The sequence below is a fragment of the Plectropomus leopardus genome, chromosome 10 (genome assembly GCF_026936395.1).
Source record: "Plectropomus leopardus strain MGB_pleo_1.0 chromosome 10, ASM2693639v1, whole genome shotgun sequence".
Classification (NCBI taxonomy): Eukaryota; Metazoa; Chordata; class Actinopteri; order Perciformes; family Serranidae; genus Plectropomus; species Plectropomus leopardus.
In genome coordinates, this window is record NC_142185.1 from 37,049,171 (window position 1) to 37,076,670 (window position 27,500).

General features: G+C 42.7%; 1 protein-coding gene across 3 annotated transcripts in view; it reads left to right on the plus strand.

The window, feature by feature from the left end:
• Positions 1-27,500, plus strand: part of enox1 (ecto-NOX disulfide-thiol exchanger 1) — a 97,109-nt gene that overhangs the window by 10,474 nt on the left and 59,135 nt on the right. For 2 of the 3 annotated variants that reach the window (XM_088083823.1, XM_042494216.2), the window contains exon 2: positions 14,904-14,947. The exons of the other annotated variant lie outside the window; for it this stretch is intronic. The gene's annotated coding sequence lies outside the window, so the exon portion shown is untranslated. The remainder of the gene's footprint in view (positions 1-14,903; positions 14,948-27,500) is intronic. 3 annotated transcript variants of the gene reach the window in all.

The window sequence follows — 27,500 nt, forward strand, 5'->3', positions numbered from 1 at the left end:
TTGTCTCTGCGTGCATCTATTGATGCAATATTGATGAAATATTGATGGATTTATTGATGAAATATTGATGGATTTATTGATGAAATATTGATGGATTTATTGATGGAATATAGAGATAAAAACAACCAGCATAAAAGCATATTTAGTAAAGTCAAGGGAGCCAATCCCAGCTGTCATCGGGCGGAAGGCGGGGTCACCCTGGACCGGTCGCCAGACTATCGTAGGGCCGATACATATCGACAGACAACCGTACACACTCACAGTCACACCTAAGGGCAGTTTAGAGTCACCGATCCACCTGAGCTGCATGTCGTTCAAACCGGGTTTCGAACTAGAGACCCTCTTGCTGTGAGGCAACAGTGCTAACCACGACGCCACCGTGCTGCCCTGTTTTAGACCATTCATGTCTAAACATAACCAGGTGTTAAAAAAATGTTTGGGTTTGATGTTTCTGCTACATAATCATGTAGATGTCACGTATCTGTGGTTTGCAGAACGTACGGAGCCAACACTTTTTCTGGTGACTGTTGAATGTTGGCGTGTATTTTTTTCGGGTCGCCTTTTAAAAGAGTTTTCAGCGACATGATCACTGAGTACATTTACTCCTACTGCACAAGTATGAGGTACTTTACAGTCTTACTTGGTGATTACTTTACAAGATTTTCCATGGAAAACAATTCTAAAACTTCAAATCTGACGCTTAAACCAGTTTTAGGATCACTTTTCAACACTAACAAACAACAGTCCGTAATGTTTGGCGGTTATTTTTTGGTGGAGTTTCCTCTGACGTTGTGGCGATGAACCTGTGTGTTTCTCATGGACAGTCGTCATTTTTCACAGAGTGTGAGATCCGTGTTTCCAGGTTTTTACAGCCAAAACATTACCGAACATTACCGGTTTTTATACCAAACATAGCCACACGGGAAAAAAACGTAATGTTTCGATGTTTCTGCTACATAATAATGTGCAGTGTGTAGTTTACAGGAAGTTTTTTCTGGTGACTGGGTTGAATTTTGGGGTGTTTTGTCCTCCGGTCCCGTCCCGAGTGTTACTGAGAACATTTATTAATCGTATTTAGTACATTTGCAGTACTTTTCTTAACAGTTTTACTTCTTTCCTCCACATTTTCCTGACAGCTGTAGTTACTTTACAAGTAGAAATTTATAGATTTTTAAAAATGATGCTTTATAACACTGAAATTTTAGCTGATTAATCAATGACTTGATTCGTCACTTATTTAATTCACCGGCAGGTATTTAGATTGAATTTTGTTCATTTATATCGTTTTCTACACTTTTGAGAGCATCCAGTGATCCCTCGTTTTCCCCATAAACCATGCATTTGGTTTTTTTTTTTGGTTCATGTTTTGATGTTTTCATGTCATGTGTACGTGAACACGCGGCGTTCAGCGTGAACTCGTCGCTCCGTCCTGCTCAGCTCGCTGCTATGTGAGTGCTGGAGGCGGATCTGTTTGTTTCTGCGTCTGGCCGAAACTCTTCGGCTCTGCAGCTGATGGAAAGTGGAGTTTGGACGAGGTCGTCCGGTCGTCTCTGTGAGCTGAAATCTCTTGTCTCCTCAGACGACCTCAGACGACCTCAGAGCTGACAAAGCCCGAATTTTCATTCAGTGACTTTAGCTTTTCCACACAGAGGAGAGACGCTTTTCTGCTCTTTAAACTGGGAGCAGCAGGGACAGACCTGGCCCTGTGTGTGTGTGTGTGTGTGTGTGTGTGTGTGTGTGTGTGTGTGTGTGTGTGCGTGTCCGTGTGCGTGCGCGTGCGTGCATGCGTGTGCGTATGCGTGTGAGTGCGCACGCGTGTTAGATTTGCATGTTTTCTAGTTGAGCGGTGGCGTTGTGCGGAGCAGGAAGTGAGTGCTGTTGTTGAGACGTCTCAGTGCATCTTTCAACCTTTCGGCTGAGCGGAGAGCGGCCGCGGGGCAGGAAATACAAAGGTTAACTAGGCCACGTCTCTTCTTCGGTGGTGTTTGCAGCCGCGCTCTCTGTGCTCGGTGGAGCGAGGATGAACAGGAGTACATGTAGGACATGTGAGCGGCGCCGGACGTCAGCACGAGCAGCTTCAGGGTCAGACTCGGAGTTTCGGCTCCTGCAGACTGATGCTGGCTCAGTAGTTGTTTGTCTTCTGCTCAGATGTTGAAAAGTTTATTAAGAGCACGTGCAGCGTCAGCTTTATGCTGAACGACAGCTCTCTGCGGCGATGCATAAATCTGAGCTGCAAAGGCTTTTCGTGTTTTTTATTAGCAAGTGTACAAACATTTGATTTTTAAAAACACGCTTTAATGGCTTAATGGTTTAATTTGTATGGCGTGTCATAGTCTTGTTTTCTCATTAGAGGTCGACAGATTATCGGCCTGGCAGATCATCGGGGCAAATATTTGGCTTTTTTTTGATTATCTGTATCTACATTTTATTTTAATGATCACCAATAAAATTAATTAAAAGTGTAAAGAAAGTGTCAGTATGGGAGTTTTACTTTGTAAAGTTTGTAAGTTTGTAAGTTTTACTTTGTAAAACCACAGAGAGCTATTTTTCATTCATTTATTTATTATTTAAAATTTCACTTGACTTTATAAAAACGAGTTGTGGGGAACTTGTTGTATATGATGCTGAAAGTTTCAGTTTTGATTAAACATTTGCCACAGGCATTTAAACTTTTTTTGCTGAAGTTATATTCTAAATTCTAAATATTGACAGAAAGATTTTCATATTTATTGTAAATCCATATTGTTTCCAAATATCGGTTATCAGTCTTAGTAACTAATAATAATCCGATCAGTGATATCGGTATTGGCCCTGACAAACACATATTGACTCAGGACTCCCTGACAGAGAGACGACTGTGTCTAAAAAATGTGCCTTTCTCTCAGCGAGGGCTGGGCGATAAAACGATAACGATATCAATCGTGAAATAACTTTTCCTCGGTTGACATATGAGACGCGGTCGATAGAATGTCAATAGAATGCATCCCAGCCATGTTTTGACAGATTTGCATTTTATATATAATAATAAATATAAATAATAATAAATCATATGTTTATTACACTCCAACACACCATGGTCACATGACACTGTGTCAGTGAACTATGAGGACAAAAAACAAAAAACAAAACACAAAAAAGAGCAAAAACCTAAATAATTGTTCTTTAATCGTAATCAAAGTAAAAGTAAGTTAATGGTGATATTGATTTTAGGTTTGAGGCTCGGACCTTTGCTGGGAGGACATTTTAGTACCTGGACCTCTGTGAGTTTTAGTAGAATAGGTCCTCCAGCTGGTGATGCTGTTCTACAGTATATTTGTCATGTTCAATGTCTGACAGAAAATAAATATTTAACCTAAACTAACCTGATGATATCTTCATATCTCACTGAGGAGTCAGAGGAACCTTTAAGCTCCACAGAAACACTGATCTGATGTATATCGTGATATATATCGATATCGACAAAAAAATATCGCGATAAGACTTTCTTCCATATCGCCCCGCCCTGCCCTCAATGACTTTAACAAAGTCCACCGTGTTTACTGTGACGCTGACCAATAGGAGCGCAGAACAGTCCTCCAAAAACATCTGTAAACATGTAGAAGACGAGATCTGAGAGGCAACACATGTATTATTCTGGAACTTATTTACTGTTGCATCAGTTATCAGTTATATATTGAGTGATTTTCTGAGTCAGAGTCGTCTGTGCTGCAGCGTGAACAGGTGTGAGGGAACAAACAGGTGTGAGGGAACAAACAGGTGTGAGGGAACAAACAGGTGTGAGGGAACAAACAGGTGTGAGGGAACAAACAGGTGTGAGGGAACAAACATCTGCTCAGCAATAAACATCTGGATCTGACAGGAGACATCAGCCGAGGACTGAGCCACTGACAGGAGAGAGAGACAGGGAGAGGAGAGACGAAGGGAGGAGAGAGACAGGGAGAGGAGAGACGAAGGGAGGAGAGAGACAGGGGGAGGAGAGAGACAGGGGCAGGAGAGACGAAGGGAGGAGAGAGACAGGGGGAGGAGAGAGACGGGGAGAGGAGAGAGACAGGGGGAGGAGAGAGACGGGGGGGAGAGAGACAGGGGGAGGAGAGAGACAGGGAGGAGAGAGACAGGGAGGAGAGAGACAGGGGGAGGAGAGAGACAGGGAGAGGAGAGAGACAGGGAGAGGAGAGAGACAGGGAGAGGAGAGAGACAGGGGGAGGAGAGAGACAGGGAGAGGAGAGAGACAGGGAGGTTTTCTCTTCAGAGCTCGCTCACCTTGTCCCACAAGCCTTTGAGTTATCATGTTGCCTAGCAACAGGAGAGGCCAGCTGATGGAGTTAGTGTGTGTGTGTGTGTGTGTGTGTCTCACTTCACTAAGTTTCCTAATTGGCTGATCGATCGATTGTCTGTGAGCTCAGATTAAATAACACGCACACACACACACGCACACACACACACACATACACACCCTATGCACGTACACACACACTTAACTCTTTCTTTTTCTGTCTGAACACACTGAGATGTCCGTGAGTGTGTGTGTGTGTGTGTGTGTGTGTGTGTTTCAGTTTATAATGAGGGGAAATATCTGATACTAATCTCACTGATGTTTTTAAGTTCACTTCGGTCAGTTATCAGCATAACGTTTCAGAATTTACTGCTTGTTGTTTTTTGTGTAGTATAGTGAAAAATGTTTATAACATTTGACACCTGAGCACTTTGGCTTTATTTCTTTCAAAAACATATAAAAAGGCAATTAGCAACTTTACAAGAAAATGAGCAAAATATATTAAAAAGTTATAAGAAAATTAGCTGAAATTAAAAGAAAGAAAAGTGAGAAGAAAAATGGAAATGACCTGAAAAAAGTGATAAAATACAATTAAACAATATAAAGAATAATATATATGTATATATAGTAACCTAGTTTTTAATACATAATATATAATATATATAATAATAGCGTTATATAGCTTCCTTAATATTTTTTCCAGTTATTTGATAATTTTATAATGATGTTCCCTCCCTGTTACTTTTTTTCAATTTGACACAAACAAAAAAACCCGTTTTCTCACATTTCAAATGAATTATATTTATTTATTTTTATTTTCTCTTTTTTTCTTATTTTTTTGTTTTGGTTTTTCGTGTTACTTTTGTGGAAATTCTCACTCTCTCTTTTTAAATTTTCTCTTTTAAATCTTATTTTCTTGCTTGCGAATTTTTTGGTAATTTCTCCTTAAGTTGCTCTTCGCTTTCTCCTCGTTTTTTTCAAAGAAATAATACCAGCTGTCAAAGGGTTAAATCTTTGGGTGGAGAAGAGTAAAAACGTGGAACCGTTCTCGTTTCTAACTTGTGAACTTCTGTTAGAATAATTTTCGACCAGTTAAATCATCAGCGAGGTTTTTCCTTTAGGATGTGAAGTGTTGAGAGCGGCCAGCTTCGGGGCCCGTCGTCATTTTAACGTCTCGTTATAAACTCCAGATCCTGCTGAGAGTTTTCCAGGAACTCTGACAGAAAACCTGGAAACTTTTATTCAAAGTAACTTTAACAGACCAACGCAGCTCTTTACTGGACGACTGAAAGAAAGCTGTGAAACGCAGGAGATTCAGATGTTTTAAGATGTTATGAAGTTATAAATCTGCAGTCTGTCCACATGATCCATAAATAACTTTATTTAAACGTGACGCAGAGACGAGCTGATGAAACCAGCCGAAAGTGCTGCTTTCATATAAAGTCTCAAAACTTCTGAAAAAAACCCAGAAAACTACAAAAAAAATACAAAAACGAGGCAGCTTTAATTTTATAGCGCATTTCAAACAGGACAATTCAAAGTGCTTTAAAGAGCAATAAAATATAAAAAACATGATGAAGGATACACATTTACAATAAAAGTGACGATAAGATATGAAAGGTAAAATTAATTACTAAATGATTTAAAGATTTTTAGAAAAAAACACCTTTAAAAATATCAAAAGTGCAGACATGAGATAATAAATCAATTTTAAAAAACAAGTTAAAACAAAATCACTTGTAACATGTAAATACATTTTATTATATGTTTATTTCGTGCATGTTTCCGCTGTATTTGTGTGTCGAAACAGTGAAACTAAATTGTTTTTTACAACCTCCAGCTGTTTGAAATGAACAGTCAAAGAGAGGACGAGACGTGCAGTCTGCGTCATGTGAGCTGCTGTTTCAGATGATTGGAAGCAGTCATGTTTGCAGTGGAGCAGTTGTATGAACGCGTCCGCTCTAACAAACGTGTGGAACACATTTTCTTACGTATAAAAATCGTCCTGGATTGTTTAACTGCATTTTCGCTGGCTTGCAGTCTTTTTCTTCACTTTTCTTGTCGGCGTTTTGCTTCGTGTGGTGGCACATTCCCTTCAGCGGAAGAACTTTTTCTTTTTTACATTTTGAAATGTTCATTCAGAAACAAATTCACTGCAAACATGCTGAGATGAAGACTTTATCACAGGCGTATTAGAGCCGCAGCTGTTCAGCACTCAGCCGTTTGAGTCACCTATGATCAAATGTTTAGTGCTGCAGCTTTTTTGGTTCCATCCTCTGAAATATTTTCTTGTTTCATTAAAATTTTGTGACAGAAAACTGAATCTGTTTTAGTTTCAGACAAAACAAGACATCACCTGGAGCTCTGGGTCTTCATGGTTTTACTATTTTCTAACATTTCATTTACAACTAACTAACAACTAACAACTATTGCCCAATAAATAAAATAATCAGATTGATAGAGCAGATTAATGAAATTAATCATTCGCTGCAGCTCTGATTCCCACCTCATCCTTTTTTCACCTTTTCACCTTTAAAACCTTTCACTGACAAGCTTTCTAATCTTGAAACACACAAAATTAGACTGTACACTTCTGCGTGTGTGTGTGTGTGTGTGTCATTGTCCCCGTCCTGTCGAGGTGCTGCCTCAACATAAATATGTATTTCCTGTCGACACCATCAGCTCTGAGGGAAAAATGTAAATTTAACATTCATCTCACTGCCTCCTCTTCCTCCTTCCTCCTCCCCATCTCAGGATTGTCTCACTGCGTGTGATTGTGTGTGAGTGTGTGCATGCATGCGTGTGTGCATGCATGCGTGTGTGCATGCATGTGTGTTTGTGCATGTGTGTTTGTGTGTGTGTGTGTGTGTGTGTGTGTGTGTGTGTGTAAGTAAGAGAAAATTAGAAAGGAAGATAAGAGGAAGTGTGAGTGAGAATGTGTTTCTATCCTCTGCAGCCCTGCAGGCTCACTGAGAGATTTCACACTCTCTCTCACACACACACACACACACACACACACACACAGTGTAATGCATGCAAAGCAGTACAGTGATATTGAGCTAAAAGGGGGATGGTTTAAATTTTAATGACTTGTGCAGGAGGAGGCTGTTATTTCATTGGAAACACTCGGGTGCACAGGCCACAATCTATAATCCTCTTTATTGGAGGGAGTCTCCACCAGCGTCCGCTGGGAATCCTGCGCGTGTGTGTGTGGGTGTGTGTGTGTGTGTGTGTTTGTGTGTGTGAAATTCCTTTGTTCTGATTGAGGAGTATCTCTGTGGGATAATCAGCAGAGTGTCGTGCTCAGTAATCAGCTGCATGATGTCTTGTTTCAGTGGAACATGAGAAGGTGAAATCATTATGATTATCATGATTATTCATTCTCTCTCTGTGTGTGTCTGTGTGTGTCTGTGTGTGTCTGTGTGTGTGTGTGTGTGTGTGTGTGTGTGTGTGTGTGTGTGTGTGATGGAGGAATGTGCTGTAATGGGACATGATTGGAGTCGACGCTGCGTTCAGAACAGAACATGACTCTTCATGAGGCGGCTGGTTGCTGACAGCTGATAATCTGACATATGATTTATGAGCTCCTCCTCCTCCTCCTCCTCCTCCTCCTCCTCCTCAGATACAGCTGCTCACATGTGTTCATACAGGAACTCTGAGACACGATAGTGGCGTTTGGGTGAAAAGATGGATTTTGGTTTGATCTCGTTGACTGTTGGACTCTAAGCAAACTGACGTTCCTTATAAATCAGCTTCAGACTGACTCTCTGCAGACACATAATTTCACTTGGCAGGTTTTCATCACAAAACTTAAACAATATTTTTGAAAAGTGATTAAAACTTAATGTGGAGCTGACTGTGTTTCCACTAAGTGATGTCATGTGACTTCTCTTCTGCTGATAACATCCCAGTAACCATGGTGATGGATGTCCAAAACATCAGCAGCTTTATTTCTATTGCAGCCACCAAACTAGTTGTCATTATTTCCAATCTAAGGCCACGTAGGCGTGTTATGGAGCCATGATGGAAAGGCGAGCCCCTTATACGTGGGAGCGGCCACGTATGAGGGATTTCTGGGAGATGTAGTCCACGATCTCACAGAGGAATTGTGGATTCAAAACTTTCTCAGAGTTATGTGATGCAGTAACAGCTCTTGTAGCTCCTGCTGCATCATGAGGGAGCCAGTTCCTACTGACAAGCACACAGACACAGCATCATGTGACTTCACAGCGTCATGTGACCTCACAGCATCATGTGACCTCACAGCGTCATGTGACCCTTCAGCTTTATGTGACCTGGAAAAGACTAAAAAGGGTTTCTACTGCAGTTTAGACAAATATGGCTTTTTCTAATCGCCTGAAGTACCTCCTCATGAGAGAGTAAAAGTTTTTTTAAAATTGTCATGTTTCCATTAGACGTATTTTATATTTGCACAGTTTGAGGGTTGATGAAAACCCACCTACTGAGAACCAGGAGGGTTGCTAAAAAATGCCAGCAGTGAAAGACCGAGAAGTGCATCAGAGAGTATACAGCGTATTTGTACAGTACTACAGTAGTACCATCATTATAAGGACGGTCATGTCTTGGGCTTGCAGATTTGAATCGTCACTCAGAGACGCCTCGTTTCCTCGAATCTTTGCAGTCTGCTTCTGGGAACATTTTGGTCCCCACACTTTCGTGCTACTCTTTGGCTCGAGCAGTTGTGGACATGCAGACATAAGGTGTATTATATATATATATATTTGCAATTTCAATTTGCGCAATTTCAGGGTTAATTAAACTCGGCTACTGACATATTATGACGTTATTGATTAGAAAGTGTTGCTGTCAGGTGTATTATTTGTCACGCTAGAGGCAGACGCTGGTGTGTTAAACGTCACGTCTCCTTTGCTAACGTGATGCAGCGATGCAGTGTATGATCACACACCATCGCTTGGTTCTGTGTAAACATGTAGGGGCGGGGTAAAGGGGGGCCTTGTTGCGGCTCTATGGCGCCATCTTTGTGTAAACGCAGCGAGTCGAACAGGTTGTCTCTGCTCCCTCATCAGGTCCAAAAGCAGACGCACAGAGAGTCGATCCACCTGCTGCTGAGAGTGACACTGAGCTGAAGGACACACACACACACACACACACACACACACACACACACACACACACACACACACACACACACACACACACAGAGAGATAATTGTGTTATTGATTCTTTAGTCCAGCTGATATATAAATAGATCTGCAGGAGTATAAATAGAAGCGTAAATGTCAGGATGTGTATAGATAAAACAGGAGACAGATTCTCAGCGCTGACATGCTGCGTTCTTAAATCAGACACGAGCTTCAACACAGAAACAGTCTAACTCTGTTACTGTATGCACATTTCCATCCACTCCAACACTCAAAATTGCACAAATTGAAATTGCAAATATAAAATATGCCTAATGGAAACACGTTGGTTCCGAAAAAAACTCCCATTTATGGCCAAAAAGTTTTGATGCTTGTATGAGGTGGTATTTAGGTGATTTGAAAAAGTAATATTAAAGTGTAAAAAGCTTCTCTTTTTTTTACATTTTCTAGATAAAATGATTTAAGGTTTGATACAGAAGTTGCTATGACGACAGTGGCACCCAATGCTCCTCAGTTCGTTGCTTCATTTGTGATATATTTCTATTTTTTCAACTCCATTGCCCCTTCTGCTGAAGCTCGACTTTTCTACATTAGAGAAGAAAAGTTGTGTGGAGTTTGGACTGAATGCAGCAGACCACGAGAGGATCCCCACCAACGGCATGTGCTGAGGTCCAGTCAGACCAGAGGGGAGAAACGAAACCAAAAGACAAAGAGAGGGAAGAGAGCCGGCATCAGGGCGAGGCTTACTCAGCTTGGACCGAGAGTCATTCCTCTACCAAGCCCTCTTCCGGCTAACGTCCGCTCGCGGGAGAATAAAGTGGATGAGATGTGATTGAGGCTCACTCAGCAACGAATCAGAGCCTGTTCTGCACACATCTTCACAGAGACATGTTAACCCCTAACATCCCGGATCAAGCTGTTGCACTGGATTGACGGACCTTGTTTGGAGCCGATAGGACACAAGACTCTGATTCAGATTCAAAAAATGCACTGCAGGAACTGTATGACGCCATCAGCAGCAACCAGGTGGAATTTTCACAGCAGCTGCTGATTTTTACCAACTCATCCTTCAACTTAAAGATGCAGCAGGATCCAACTGTAATTTCATTTTTCAAACTTTGTTTAAAGAAATTACTAATAAATCTACCTTCTGCCTTGTAGAAAATAATGAAGAAATTGATCAATAATGAAAATGATTGATAGTTTTCTCCAAAATAGTGTGTCTGCAAAGTGCAGCCTGAGAAGTTTAATCTCAGTGAGTTTTTCCAGATTCAAGGTTAAATTAAAGAAATTAAAAACACAGCAGCTCTGCAGTTTGCCTCTGTTTGAAGGTGAAACTCCCTAAATATCCTGAGCAGCTCTGAGCTGAATCTTTAGCCAAATAGCTCCCCTCCTCCTCCTCCTCCTGCGCCTCCTCCTCCTCCTCTGTGCTGGTATTTTTCCTCTCTCTGTCCCGGTGTCATTAACAGTGATTTATACGAGGGCTCTGTTGAACACGGATGGTGCCAATAGGTGGGATGGTGGTACATCGCCCCAGCCGCCGCCGCCCCGCCCTCCCCCTGCTCCTCCTGCTCCTCCTGCTCCCCCCTCTGCTCCTCACGGTGCTGGTGATTGATCAACACAAACACAATGCCAGAGCACCGGAAACACACACACAAACACACAATTAGTGTTTGTGTGTGTGTGTTTTTTGTTGCGGAGACAATGGCTGTTGTGTGTGATGAATGACGCGGCCCTCTGCAGAGACCTGGAGCTTTATTTTGAAAGGACTTTAGTATTCAGCTGAAACGTGCCAACACAAACAGCCCCGATAACTTTCTCTGTGCCTCCAGAGAGCAGGGCAGAAACGTTTCTGTGTTTCTGAATGAGCGTGTGCAGACGAGCCTCTCTGAGCCGCACGTGCTCTTTAAATCCACTAATTATGACGGTGTCGGATTTAAATCCACTTTGTAAAGGCAGCAGACTGTTTGGAAATAGAATTTGTGTCTGCAGCATTCAGAGCTCATGTTTCCCTCTGTGTGACGATTAGCAGGTCTGGCTGAAATTAGGGAAGGCGGGTTTATTTATGTAGCACATTTCAGCACAATTCAAAGTGCTTTATGTTCAATATTAAAAGCAAAAGAAACAAAGTGTTAAAGGAAATTTAAATACAATTAAAAATAAAGAAAAATACCCAGCCTTGATTTAACCCTCGTGTCACTCTGACCCCAAATGAAATGTTTTGCCATCAAAATATGTTTTTTATACTTATGTAAACGAGGTCTATTGGCCTAAATTCTAAAACGAAGGTAAAAAAGTGAGGTAATGGGCTGGACTGAAGTAAGACTAAAGGTGTAACACAGAAATGATTGACAGTTTATACAAAATGCTTTAAATAACAGTCAAAACAGGGCGGGGTCAGAAAGACCCCAGAGGGCAAAAGCTGTATGGCGGTATATTTATCACAATATTAATGTTTGTTTGTTGGTACATGTCAAAATTTGATTCAATTCAATTCACAAAAAATAATCAGTTTATTTCTCAATTCAGTAAACAGTGTAAAAAATCTTATTACTCACTCAAATAAACATAATACAATGAATTACAAAATTAGATACAGATGCATCTATACGTTGTATCGACGCAGAGCGGGCTGCGTTCAGGAGAGAGGAGCTCTGATATGTTTCTGACTGTTGGATAAAAATAACGCTGCTGCAGGACGGCTCCCTCCTGAGCTGCTGCACACACGATCCCGCTCACTGATATGCAGATTTATTCACTCATTAGCATAACAAATCAGCTCGCTGGAGTCGAGGTGATGAAACGAGGAGGTATAAAAACACACAGGAGACGCAGAGAAGAGAACTGAGAGACAAACAGAGAGAAAAGACACAGAGAGGGCAGGACGGGGTTAACAGCTCACCTGCTGTTCAGGTGTGTTTCTGCTAAACGGAGTCACTTCCACGCTCACACCCAGTTTCTGTTTGGATTCTCCAACACAAAGAATCTGAGTCTGGTTTTTAGTTACGACGAATGTACACCTGGAAACACACACACACACACACACACACACACACACACACACACACACACACACACAGAGCTGGAAACAAGGCTGAACAAAGTCAAACATTCAGCTGCTGCAGGAATAAAAAAGAATTAAATCAACAGCAACAGTAGGCAGGTTTCTATTAACCCGTATTTATTTTTTTATAAATGTATTTTCATAAAATACGTTTAATAGAAACACGTCAATCAATTTAGAAAAAAATCTCACTTTATCGCAAAACAGTTTTTAGTTTTTTTACTTTTTAGTCTTTTCTAGATCACATGACGCTGTGAGGTCACATGACGCTGTGAGGTCACGTGATGCTGTGAGGTCACATCCCAGAAATCCCTCATACGTGGCTGGTTACTACTACTATACTAGCTATACTGGTGTACTGGTGCAGTGTGTGTGCAGCATACTGGTGCAGTGTGTGTGCAGTATACTGGTGTACTGGTGCAGTGTGTGTGCAGTATACTGGTGCAGTGTGTGTGCAGCATACTGGTGCAGTGTGTGTGCAGTATACTGGTGTACTGGTGCAGTGTGTGTGCAGTATACTGGTGTACTGGTGCAGTGTGTGTGCAGTATACTGGTGCAGTGTGTGTGCAGTATACTGGTGTACTGGTGCAGTGTGTGTGCAGCATACTGGTGCAGTGTGTGTGCAGTATACTGGTTTACTGGTGCAGTGTGTATGCAGTATACTGGTGTACTGGTGCAGTGTGTGTGCAGTATACTGGTTTAGTGGTGCAGTGTGTGTGCAGTATACTGGTGCAGTGTGTGTGCAGTATACTGGTGTACTGGTGCAGTGTGTGTGCAGTATACTGGTGCAGTGTGTGTGCAGTATACTGGTGTACTGGTGCAGTGTGTGTGCAGTATACTGGTGTACTGGTGCAGTGTGTGTGCAGTATACTGGTTTACTGGTGCAGTGTGTGTGCAGTATACTGGTGTACTGGTGCAGTGTGTGTGCAGTATACTGGTGCAGTGTGTGTGCAGTATACTGGTGTACTGGTGCAGTGTGTGTGCAGTATACTGGTGTACTGGTGCAGTGTGTGTGCAGTATACTGGTGCAGTGTGTGTGCAGTATACTGGTGTACTGGTGCAGTGTGTGTGCAGTATACTGGTGCAGTGTGTGTGCAGTATACTGGTATACTGGTGCAGTGTGTGTGCAGTATACTGGTGCAGTGTGTGTGCAGCATACTGGTGTACTGGTGCAGTGTGTGTGCAGTATACTGGTTTACTGGTGCAGTGTGTGTGCAGCATACTGGTGCAGTGTGTGTGCAGTATACTGGTGTACTGGTGCAGTGTGTGTGCAGTATACTGGTGTACTGGTGCAGTGTGTGTGCAGTATACTGGTGTACTGGTGCAGTGTGTGCAGTGTGTACTGGTGCAGTGTGTGTGCAGTATACTGGTGTACTGGTGCAGTGTGTGTGCAGGGAGAGGCTGCTGGAAGCCGGACTGGTTTATTCCAGTCTGGTCTGGCTCGACTCGGCTTGGCTCGGCTCTGTCGGTGCCATATGGGCGTCTCTGGCAGCGACAGTCTGTCCTGCTCACTCTGCTGAGCACTAATCAGTAATTACTTCCTGTTCACACGGCGCTCCGTAACGATAATAAAAACTGTCAAAGATGGAAAAAAAAAGACGGAGAAAACGTTGTGGTTCCTGAGTGAGACAGCCATCTCTGTTATCTGAGGGATATTTGAAACAAAATCAGTTAAAGAATAAATAAGTTCACTGCATTGTTTACAACATTATGGTTCCCCGTCTCGTGCTGGAAAGTGGCAGACTCAGGTGTGACCTCATCTCTGACCTCTGACCTCTGAGGGAAATGGTACACAGTCGATAAAAAGAGAGAAATCAATAAATGAATAAAGTGTGAAAAATAAGTATAAAAACAGAAGCTATAAAACAGTAATTAGCCTCATAACGAAGCTACATTCAGTGTCCAGTAAAAGTCAGCAGCACTTTTTATAGTGTCTTCACGCTCCGTTAGCGTTTACAGGCCCGTTACGCCTCTGTGATGTCATCCAGCGCTGCCTCTGATTGGCCGGTTCCTGATTCCTTGTAATCACATCAGCTCTGTGTGTCGGCTCACACGTTTACTGCTTTTGTTTCTGCTGCTCAGAGAGGTCAGCAGCTGCTGCTCCCTGTGTGTGTGTGTGTGTGTGTGTGCCCTCAGGATGCTGTAAATCATCCAGTGGTTTTATTAGCGCCTCACCCTCTCCATCACACACACACACACACACACACACACACACACCCACACACTGAGGGTGAGTGTGTTGCTTCGGGGGAGGGTTGAGATGATGTCATGGCTGAAACCTGAAGAGATCTACACACACACACACACACACACACACACACATACACACACACACACACACACACACACACAGATTTCCTGCATGAGGACAGTGTGCAGGCGTCTGTTGAGGATCTCAGACTGATGAAGTGTGTGTGTGTGTGTGTGTGTGTGTGTCTGCAGGGACGGTACGAGGATCAGACGTTGGACGGAGCTGCTGCTGATCTGTGAGTGTTTCTGTTTCTTTCTCTGTGCTGATCAGCATCATCAGGCTGCAGCTGCTGTTATTGATCACGTCTCTGTGGACGATGACGGGAAAATCTGCTGCCGGCTTCTTTTTTAACTCTTTCATGGTTTTTATTCTCGTTAGTTTTGGGGTGACTGAGCGTTCTTTGGGATCCATGTTTGCATCAAATGTCAGACTCAGAGTCTTTGTCATCAGTTTTGGGTTCTTTCACTGAGGTGACGTTCTCGTGCAGCTCATATGAGCATGATTTTTTTAAAACACAAGTTAAGACTTTTCTGTTTTTTGTTGTTCCATTTTCGTCTAAACGTGTCCGTAGATTCTTTCATTGAGGTGACGTTCTCGTGCGACTGCTTGTGTTCAGAAAATCTTCACATCTCAGATCAGCGTCTGTCGTTGAGTGAAAACAAGTTGAATATTTCTCAAAGATTTAGAAGGTTTTGTTTTGGCGTCAGAATGACACTCAGGCATCATATTACAGAGAATGTTGGATTTCTTTAGTTTTCTGTTTTTTTTTATTGAGATATTTTAAATAAAGAAGTTTCTTAAATCAGGACTCTGAGTCTGCTCGTCTAATTTGAGGTTTCAGATTTTTATCTCCATGTTTCCTAATATAATTGGTTTGGATTTGTTGTATTATTGTCATGTTTGCAGAATGTGGTGTGCAGGATTCATTTCCTGTTTGTTAATGAGTTTGTTAATGTCCGAAACATAACGTCGTCTCCGTGTGAATAACAGCTGGTGTGTAAAAAACACCCTCAGTCAGAACACTGATGCAGATGTCCTGGAAAAGACTGATCTGTTGGATTTTATAGTGATGATTAAAAATCAATAGTAGTATTGAGTCATTTCAAACATGAGTCAGCAGTTTACAGCTGAGCGCTGTGCTGACTCACTGTTTACTGTCGGTGTGAGATCTCTGATGTCTGTCCAGCATCGATCTGTTTAGGATTTAAAAGGAGCTCATAATCATCTGATACACGTTCACTGATCATCAGCTCCAGACTCTTTCTTCGGTATCTGTCGCTCAGGTGATCGTTTTGTTCCGTGTGAACAGGAAGTGTTTGTGTCTAAAGCAGCGTCACTGTGTGATGCCGAGACGTCATACCTTATCCATGGAGTTATCGTATATCTAACGGGGACGGTGCACATTAACAAACTACATCTGTAAATGTGTCAGAGCTCAACAGAAAGCTTTAGCTCACCTTTAAAATCAGAGACATGAGAGACCGCAGCGTTGTGTTTTTTCTGTTTGTGTATGAATCGGCGGCGGCAGGCGAAGACGCCGCTGAGGTGCAGAGTTCCTGTCGGACATGAAGCAGCTTTTGGTTCTGAAGGTTTCCAGAGAAGCAACTGTTTCTCAGAAAAACTCTGAAATGATGAAATGGCAGAAACCTTTTGTACATTCTTGGAAGTGATGAGCAATTTTTCTGCTCAGTTTGCGGTTCCTCGGTAAAGTTTGTTGGTAAGTGGCTGAATGTGAAAATGTGGCTTTAGAAACTGGAGACTCCTCCGAGGGTCACGACATGAATCTGAAGGATTGCTGGATTTTTCAGACTTTTCCATATTAAAGCACCGGATAGTTCTCCGGAAACAAGCTGAAAAAGATCCAACACTTTCAATATTTTACATTTCAACTGTCTGTAATCTTTAGTGTGCCGTGGAGGGCGTGGAAACAGCGCGATTTTACAGATTCACACATTTTGGGAGATTTTTCACTCAAGTTCACCTGATGTGTATTTGCATTGCTACGAGAACGTTTTTTTCACATCTGTGCATCTTTGACTTTGTATGTAATAATAATGCGTGAAAAACCCTTTCCCTGCACGTGATTCAAATAATGACGTGTGTGTGTGTGTGTGTGTGTGGGGACATGTAACACTCATCCCAGCCAGCAGGGAACGTTCCCACAAATTTTGTGGTTACCTACAAGTTGCAATAATGTTTTAAAGAAAACATTTTAACATTTTAAGGATGTATATCTTTTCAGATAATGTTCCTGTGAGGTTAAATGCTGACTAACACAACATTACATGAGAACAAAGGAAGAAAGTTTTCAAAAATGTCACTAAAATATTGCTTTGGTTGCATTGTACCATTCTCAGAACGTTTTTAGAACCAAACGGCCACCTGGGATGTTGCAGAGACGTAAATCTGCTTGCACAGCTGCATTTTGGGGACTCACCTTCCTTTTGTTTGAGAAATGATTCCATTTTAGCGTGGAGGCTGCAGTTTGGGTTTGGGGTTCAGGGTTGAGGCATGCTGCTTTTTTTCAAACTGGTGTTTGACAGCAGCTCAATAAACAGCAGAAAGCAGCATGGAGGTCCGTGCACATGGTACGTGTCGCTTTTTCACACTTTGTGCAGACCGATTTTGGAACGACGTGTGAGCGCTGTTGGCACGGAGACAAACGGGATTTTGTGGTGCATCGTTGCATCTTGTCAACAAAAGGAGCTAAAATTAGCGTGACCACCCAGCTGTTATATTTCTATCTCTGCTGATCAAAGCCGATGGGAGCCGGAGGCGATAAAAACCTGTGACTACAATTGTTACCTTTTCCAATAATTAAAAAAAACAGATGTTGGTATATATGTGCAGTGGAAAGAGGCGAGCTGGGGGGGGCCTTCAAGGTCAACCAGTAAAACCGTTGAGTGTGAGTCCGTTTTGTCGCGCCTCAAATCAATAAATCAAAATCATGAATCAAAGCGAGTAAACAATATAAACTGAGAAAAATAGAAAGTGAGATATTAAAAAATGTAAAAAAATTAAAATTTAGGTTGAAGGTTTCGTCTCCAGGAGACGATGTGAGTCAGTGTAACGTCCTCTGAGGTGTGTGTGTGTGTGTGTGTGTGTGTGTGTGAGCAGATCACTGCGGGCTGAGAGAAAGCAATAATGCTGGATTAGGGTGGATTAACAGCGCCATACATTCAGCTTCTCCTCCCTCTGCCTCTTCTTCTCCTCTTTCTCCTCCTGTTCACCTCCCCCTCTGTCCTGTACTCCCTCGTTACTCCTCCTCCTCCTCCTCCTCCTCCCTTTGTGTTCCTCCATCTTTTCTCTCCCCCTCAGCTCCTTGTTTCCTCCCTTCCCTTAATGTCTCCTCTCTCCTCTCCTCACCTCCTCTCCTCCTCTCTGCTCCTCCCCGGAGACAGCAGAGGAGCAGCAGGGCCACAATTTACATCTTGATATATCAGTTTCCTGCAGCAGCGGAGGCGGTGATGGATGGCGTGTTGCCGGCGCCGCGGCGCTGCCATGAGTTACCGTGGTGATTACCGGCAGAGACGGCGGCTCACTGGCCACTTCATCACGGTGACTGGTGAGGAGGGAGGCGAGAGAGGAGCGAGAAAAAGGAGCGAGAGGCAGAAAAACAGAAAGGGAAGTAAGAAAAACACAATCGGAGCAGAGAACGGAGGAGGGCGGCGGTGACGCAGGAACAGGATCGTTAGGGGACGCCATGTCTGATTGGACCAAACAAATCGACCTCATTTGGAAAATAAAACAGGAAGAGGATGTAAATCTGAATCTGATCAGATGAAATTAAAGATTTCAGAAGGTTTTCAGACGAGTAACCTGATGCCGCTCATCACCTTTCAGCCGAATGTTGCTCAGATTTAACTACATTTTCACCGCTGTTAATAACGATAAAGATGATTAACTTTTTAAGTTCCTACAGTTTAACTGTGATAAAAGTAGATTTATCATAAAACGCAGTGATTTTGTCACTTTTGCTGAAATGAAAACCGATGCTAGCAGATTTAATTAACCCTTTAGTGACTGTTTGTCTCATTTTAGTGTCTTTTCTTCTTCCTGTTGTGATAACTGTGTGTGTGTTGATGCATGTGTCCTAACTGTAGTCCAGATTGTGTATTTGAGTGTAATCAGTGAATTTGCAGCTCAGCTCCTACAATAAGTCTAAAATACACTGTGGAAACTAAATAGTTACATTCAGACTGTTCAGGTCCAAAAATGCTCCATTGAAACCCATTATATTAGATATTTAAAAGTCCAATAATTATAAGTTTAAAATTGTTACAGAAAAAAAATAAAATTAAAACTTTTTGCTAATTCTAATTTTAATTTTACAAATTTCTTGCCAATTTTGGGGGGCATTTCTTGTTGAGTTGCTCATTGCCTTCCTCCCATGTTTTTGACAGAAATCAAGGTTTCAAAGGGTTAAACACAAAAACAAAGACATATGAGCAGGAAATTCTGGTTTTGGTTAAAGTTACTACCTCACTGGGGTCAGAGGGTGTTTGTTGTCATGGTTACAATAATAACCGCCTGGTTATGGAGACGTCAGTAAGCGTTTAAAGAAACGTTGAGTGCATGAAGGAGAGCAGGCAAATCTGTTTCCTCACAGTCATCCTGAGGTGAAAGTCATCCGTGTGATCTGACTGCAGCTTGTAGAGGCAGAGCTGCTGATTTTTGGGTGATTTGAGCTCTCAGCTTTCAGCTTTCAGCTCTCAGCCTGCAGACACAGATCTGAGTTTGCTGGGAAACGTTCACCTCCGGCCCTCGTTGTCTCCGTGTGTCTCATCCTGTGGTCGGTGAGTTCATGTCTAGACTAGCTGCTGCCTGCCAGCCGGCTGAGGGAAAATCTGACATGTCCCCTCCCTCCTGCCCTGCATACAGCCCGAGGAAAAACAGATCGATGGAGAGCACAATTCTCTTCTGGCTGCAGCCTTATTAAAATGGAAAGTCGCAGGTCTTTGAATGTGTCAGCTCTGCAGCAGGCTGTCAGAGAGACCTGCGCACTGTCAGAGGACAGGGGACCAAACGCTCAGAGCGTCCTGCAGCCAGGACAATCCTGCAAAACAAAGACTGGATTTCACGAGTCTTGATGACCAGCTCTGATTTGTTGCCTATATCTGATTTTTTATGACCGTCTGCTCTTAAGAGTGACTCAAACATGATATTTGCATTTACACCTGCTTAGACTTTGCCTACGCTTGAAACAACGTGCATAAACAAATATATGTGCACATGCAACCAATGAGAGCTGGCGGTATCTGCACACGCAGACCAGTCCCTTTTACAGATTTAAACTACAGTGTGTGTGTGCGGGAGGCTTCCAGGTAGCATGTAAACACTGGCGTGTAGTTACTGCGTGCTGTTGTTAGTCTTGTGAAAGCGCGGCTACATGAACGCAGCTCTCACGCAAGGGACGACCCGGCGAGCGATGTGTGGTTCTGAGAATGCTGCAATGCAATCAATGTTTTAGCGTTTTCAGAGGAAGGTTTTCTTTAACTTGTGAAGGTCAACACGTTACTGCCGGCCAGCTACTTAGTTTCATGCGCAATATCTGTATGTTCAACACGTTCTCATCCCAAATCGTAACATGTTGCACACGCCAAAGGTGCCTTTGGCGTCGGGATCGTACGCCACAAGCACTGTCAAAACAGCGAGTTCAGAACGACAGCGGTCTCATATGTTTTCATGTATTGTTTGTTTGGTGGCAGCACGCGACGCTGATGAGTGAACAGCTGATCAGACGGAAACATTTCCACGTCTCCTGATGTCATACGAGCTCACCTGGAGGTTTGCAGTGAATTCAGGCTTCTTTCTGGCGTCTGTTTGTTATGTAACTCAAATATTATTCGTGGAAATATGTTTGTGGTGCTCAGTTTGTTGTGACTTTTTCTTAATGCAGACTCGTGTTTTTGTGTGTAAAGTCTGAATCTACAGCGTAACTTACGCTTTAAAATCAATATAATGCAATAAAAAGTCCAATATTTTCCTGAGATGCAGAGGAGAAATATAAAGTAGCAGAAAATGGAAATAACGTAAAAGTAAATGTAAAGTAAAAACAAATGAAAGTTAAATAATATTAATAAACATCATGTTGGTTTTGACTTTGATATTTCACCTTGACAACAATCTTTCCCTAATATTTAAAAAAATCTTCACCAGAGGATATTTTACAAAACAAATCAAAGAATTTATCAGTGAACATTCAGCTCGTTCAGATCTGTTAGAAATATTTCCTCCATGTTGCTTAAAACGTTAACAGAATTTATATCAAGTAACTAAAGGTCATCTGTGTGTGTGTGTGTGTGTGTGTGTGTGTGTGTGTGTGCGCACTGCAGAGTGAACAGGGAGATGTGTTTTCTTCTGCTGATGAATAATTTACAGCCGTGTGGTTTAACCTTCACGTGTCCTCTGTGGTCTGAACGTCCACCACACAATTTTCTGCACACACACACACGCAAGCAAGCACACACAGACACACACACACACACACACACACACACACACACACACACACACACACACACACACACACACACACCTGAGAGTTTCACATCCAGCTTCCCTGTGTGAGATGTTGAGATGGACGGTTGTGTCTCTGGTGTGGGACGTCCGGGCTTTAAATGTGTCCTCGGGCGTGTTGAATAGTGCAGGAGGAGACGACAGCGTCACATCCATGAATGTGTTCATGCAGAAAAAGAAGAAGAAGAAGAACACGAGCCATGTTAGCAAACTGTCAGGGACGCCGTTACATGTGTCTCGCCTCTGGAAAAATGTCTCTGAGAGCCGGGACACTGAGGCAGCTTTTATTTATGTGGTGGAGCTCTCAGCCGAGCTGCAGCGGCGTGATGCTGCCTCCACACACACACACACACACACACACACACACACACACACACACACACACACACACACACACACTTCATGACCTTGTGTTTGTGATATTGTTTACAGCTGCAGGAACTTTGAATTCTGCTGCATGATGGGACTTTTTGCTGAATGTAACCAGCTGTGTATCGTGATGATGTGGGTAGTTTGTGTACATGAAACGTGGTAATCTTCCGCCCGCTCTGCAGGGACGTCATGCTTCTTATATCACCGGCAATGCTTTCAACCTGACGACAACCGTCCGTGTATCACACTGCCACGCCAGAAGCTGTGCTGAAGGTCCGTCTGCTAAAATCACTGAGGAGGCGTCAGTATTTAAGGACGTCACGGTGAGGACGGGCTGACAGCTCCCTGATCAGATGAAAGCAAAGTCAGAGCAAAATCCGAGAAACGTCCCTAAATCCTGGAAATGTCCTAAAATAGTAGAAATGTCCTCAAATCCTGGAAATGTCCCAAAATTTGAGAAACGTTCTAAAATTAGAGTAACGTCCTAAAATCCGAGAGACATGTATGGGGCTCCTGCGACCTCCGCAGCAGTCACAAAGAGTATTGACATGGATCGAGAGACACACGTCCCTCTCTGTCTCAAACTCAGACAAAACTAATCAAACTGAGCACCGCTACCGAACACAACATCTGAAGATGGCGTCATGGAGTTTCCTCAGATTTGGCAGAAACCTAAACGTGAACTGACTAGAATCTGGAGGTCGCAGGTCAAAGGTCACCTCACAACATATTTTTACTTGCAAAATGACTGAAATAATTAATTGTCAAAGAAGTTGCTGATTCATCTTCCATCAGTTGACTCATCAGTTCTTTAACTGAAATTTGCGGCTGTGATTACAGCGTCACAGTTTCGTCGTTTTCTGCGGACGGGCATGAATCCTGATGACCCCGGCCTCTAGCGGCCGCTGTCAGCTGTAACCACGCTGTCACGACTCGGCGGCGTCTCGTCCTCGCTCAGGTGAAATAAAGATGGAGACGAGGCGAGGCTGTGAGCTCTGACACAGACAGGTTGTAATATTGTTATTCAGACAGTAAGCTGCTCTGAACGGTTCCTTCTTTAATAAACTGATGCTTTCCACCTCCCACCTCTTTGATCAAGTCACAATGAAAACCTGCACAAACATCGCCGTCGACAAACGGCTCATCTGAGGCGTGAACGCGTCCGCCATGTGACAATACAGTCACGCTCCGCAGATCTGCACACAAGAGGAGGCAGGCGAGTCTTTCTACGCACAAAAGGAGGCAGCGTTATCTCCTCTCGATGCTCCCTCTGATCTCCCACCCCCTCCTCACCTCCTCACCTCCTCACCTCCTCCTCCTCCTCCTCCTCCTCCTCACCTCAGAGGCATGTGGCTGTTCTTTAATTGCTGGTGTGAATCAGGAGAGGAGAAGTTGCTGCTCTTTGAGTAAACGCCTCCACGCTGCAGTGCTTCCATTAAAAATCACCAGAGACATCTCTGAAGGCTTGTATGTGTGTGTGCACTCACGTTCTCCTGTCTTTGTGAGGACCGAGTGTTAGACCTGCCGAGCGAGGACACGTTTCTTTCAGTGAGACTTGCACCAGGCAGCAGTTTTACTCAAGTACAAGTACCAATACCTTTCAGCTGAGCTGCGTTTTTGTTGCGTGTGTTGGGATCTACAAAGTGACAGTGCGGTTGGTTATGGAGGGTTTGGGAGTGTATATTATTGTGACACTCAATATACTAAAATCCAAAAAATGTTTTAAAGTCAGAGAAATGTCCTAAAATTATCACAACACCCTAAAATCCTAGAAACATCCCAGAATCCTAGAAATGTCCTGAAATCATGGAAAAAACCTATGGTTCTAGAAATGTCCCAAAATCTGAGAGACATCCAAAGTCCTAGAAATGCCCAAAAATCACCAAATCATTCCTAAAATCTTAGAAACATCCTAAACGTCTTGAAACATCCCAAAATATTAAAAATGTCCTGAATCCTGAAACATCCTAAAATTTTACAAAAACCGTAAAATCCTTAAAATGTCTTAAAAATCCTAGAAGCATCCTACAATCTGAGAACTGTACTAAAATCCAGGAAAGGTCCTAAACTCTTAGTAACACCCTTAAATCCTAGAAATGTTTTAAAATCCTAGAAATGTTTTAAAATCCTAGAAATGTTTCAAACATCCTAAAATCATGGAGACATGTATGGGGCTGCTGTGATTGGCCCCTGGTCACCAGTTATTTTGTAAAAGTGGCCCCCAGTAAAAGCAGGTTGGGGAACCCTGCATTAAAGAAAACAGACTGTTTATTTTTATATAATTCCTTTCTGACATACAGTAATTTCCCCCTAAATCCTGCCCACTGGACCTTTTCAGTTAATTTTAACTACTTTTAAAGTGTTGGGCTGTTTAATCCTTAACATCTATAATAAATCTGAGATGCATCATATTTTACAGACTGAGCATCTATTGTTTTTAAATCATTGATTTTCAAAATAAGAAAAAGCTAAAGTTGTCAGATAAATAAAAGTAGTGCAGAAAAAAGAAAAATATTTCCCTCTGAGACGAAGATTTGGAGTAGAAATATAAAGATGCATAAAATAAAAACACTCTGTAGTGTGTGTGTGCACGCGGTTTGTTTGCTTTGTGTATATGTGCACGATAAATATGTATGAGTGTGTGTGTGTGTGTTGATGTGAAGTGTGTGATTCAAGAGAAGTGTTGCAGCAGCCTGAAATAGCTCCAGTTGTTTGTGTGTCTCCGCAGCAGCTGAATAAACTTTATTGTTTCGGTTTCTTCAGACGACAGAGCGACTCTGTGACTGAGTGGGAAAAGTGTGTTGGCGGCGATAAGAAATAAAAGTCTCCCCCGCTGTGAGCTCGCTCCTCTGCGGCAGTAAAAGCAACGTTGTGACGGAGCCGTAATCTGTTTTTCTTTCTTTGTGTTGCAGTTTATTCAGCGCTGCTTTTGTTCCGGCTGCAGCTCCTTGGCTGCATCAGCAAACTGGAGCAGCAGCCTGAGAGGGCCGCTGTCAGCCCCCAACATTTCACCTCCAGTCAGCCCCCAACATTTCACGTCCAGTCAGCCCCCAACATTTCACGTCCAGTCAGCCCCCAACATTTCACCTCCAGTCAGCCCCCAACATTTCACGTCCAGTCAGCCCCCAACATTTCACCTCCAGTCAGCCCCCAACATTTCACGTCCAGTCAGCCCCCAACATTTCACGTCCAGTATTCCCAGTCAGGTCCCAGAATACATGTTAGCAGTGTTCATCTGCAAACCACGAATATATAACATTTGCATTCATATGAAGCAGATCTGTTGAAACTTTATGTTTCTGTGATCAACGTATTGTTAGATTTAGTGTAGAGATGCAACAATTTATTGATCGCACATTATTATCAGCCGATAATCGCCTTGTTGACGGCCACCAGCCCATCAGCAAATACGATGACGCCCACCACTGTTTGATGAGAGCTAGTGAATGTTTGCTGTTAGCAGCTGGAACGATGTTAATTGTATAAACTAAGATAATTGGGGAAAATATTTGGCATTTTGCAGATTACCTGAATCAGTGTTTCATTTTAATGATTGCTGATAAAAATTAATTAATTAAAAAGTGGAAAGAAAGTGTCAGCATGGGAGGAACTTTTACTTTGTCAAAGCTCAGGGAGCTATTTTTATTTATTCATATTTATTTACATTTTTTGGGAACTTGCTGTATTTGACATTAAAAGTTTTAATTGTATTAAACATTAGTTAAAGGCATTTAAACAAAGTCATGTGCTGGAGTTTTTTTCCAAATTCTAAATATTGACAAAAAAATCATTTGTATTGTGAATGCATTCCAAATATCAGTTATCCGTCTCATTAGCTACTAATAATCGCTATCAGCACTGAAAAAAACGATATTGGTCGACCTCGAATATAAATAAATTGAGACAGTGGTCCTTTTCTCTCTGAGGTCTGTCGCTCAGTCTCCATTATTCCATGATCAGCCAATCACAGGCGACCAGCTCAGAGAAAGCTCCGCCCACCGACTCACGTGGTCACTAACTCAAATTAACTCACCGTCAACCTCCACCCTGAAATACGAAAGTCTAACAGAGAGGGTGTGTGTGTATGTGTGTGTGTCAGAGTGTGTGAGAGGGGTGGGGGAGTGAATTAAATGTACATTAACCCCAATTTCAGAGCCCAGACTGAGGTCAGTTAAACTATAGAGAGACAGAAAGTGAAAGAAAGACTCTTTCTTTTTGACTGCAGTGCACACACACACACACACACACACACACAGAAAGCAGAAAGCCAAAGCATCTGGATCTCTCATCAGATTTCTGGAAGCTTCTCCATCCAACGACCGCAGAGAGGGAACATTTCTGTGTGTGTGTGTGTGTGTGTGTGTGAGGTTTGTGTGTATGGTTTGTGTGTGTGTGTGTGTGTGTGTGAGAGGTTTGTGTGTGTGGTTTGTGTGTGTGTGTGTGTGTGTGTGTGTGTGTGTGTGTGTGTGTGAGGTTTGTGTGTATGGTTTGTGTGTGTGTGTGTGTGTGTGTGTGTGTGTGTGTGTGTGTGTGTGTGTCAGGTTTGTGTGTGTGTGTGTGTGTATGTGTGAGGTTTGTGTGTATGGTTTGTGTGTGTGTGTGTGTATGTGTGTGTTTTGTGTGTATGGTTTGTGTGTGTGTGTGTGTGTGTGAGGTTTGTGTGTATGGTTTGTGTGTGTGTGTGTGTGTGTGTGTGTGAGGTTTGTGTGTATGGTTTGTGTGTGTGTGTGTGTGTGTGTATGTGTGTGTGTGAGAGAGGTTTGTGTGTATGGTTTGTGTGTGTGTGTGTGTGTGTGTGTGTGTGTGAGGTTTGTGTGTATGGTTTGTGTGTGTGTGTGTGTGTGTGTGTGTGAGGTTTGTGTGTATGGTTTGTGTGTGTGTGTGTGTGTGTGTGTGAGAGAGGTTTGTGTGTATGGTTTGTGTGTGTGTGTGTGTGTGTGTGTGAGGTTTGTGTGTATGGTTTGTGTGTGTGTGTGTGTGTGTGTGTGTGTGTGTGTGATTTTTGTGTGTTTGTTTTGTGTGTGTGTGTGTGTGTCTGTGTGTGAGGTTTGTGTGTATGGTTTGTGTGTGTCTGTGTGTGAGGTTTGTGTGTATGGTTTGTGTGTGTGTGTGTGTGTCTGTGTGTGAGGTTTGTGTGTATGGTTTGTGTGTGTCTGTGTGTGAGGTTTGTGTGTTTGTGTGTGTGTGTGTGTGTGTGTGTGTGTCTGTGTGTAATGTTTCCACTGGTTTCAGGTTAGAGATTGGAGTTATTTTTAAAGCCTCCACAGTGAAACTGAAGTGACTCTCACCTGAATTTTGGTTCATTGTTTGTTTGTTCTCGTCTGTTTTCACACTGACTGTTTACAAACAAACACAGAGCTGTAAACAGGAAGTCACGGGCCAAAGATGAGCCTACTTTTAACAACACGTGCACACTCGTGTGTGCTGTGTGGGTTTAGGGTAACATGCAGTCTGCACAGTGACAGGCGGGGCGGAGTCACCGCTGTCACAGCGGGGACATACACGACGACACACGTGATTCGCCGTGATCTCAGAAGTAACAATGCGGTGACCTCCTCCTGTGTCACAGCATTTTGCAAATCGCAGTACGAATACCCCTAGTGATACTTAGTACTGCAGGAGGAACATGAGACCTTTTTTGAATGTTAGTTTATAAAATATTTGTCATGTATAATTCCTAAATTAAATTAACTGTTTGAAATCTGTAGTTTTCTTGAGCTGACGTCTTTCACAAGATAATTGGATCTTTGAAATCTGGTCTTTAAAATCAGTCCCAGCAACCCGACCCCGGATAAGCGGTAGAAAATGTGTGGATAAAATCTGAGTAAACTAGTTTGATTTATTATGAAAACAATCAGAGAAAAGGCAACGAGCAACTTGGAAAAAAAAGGTTTACA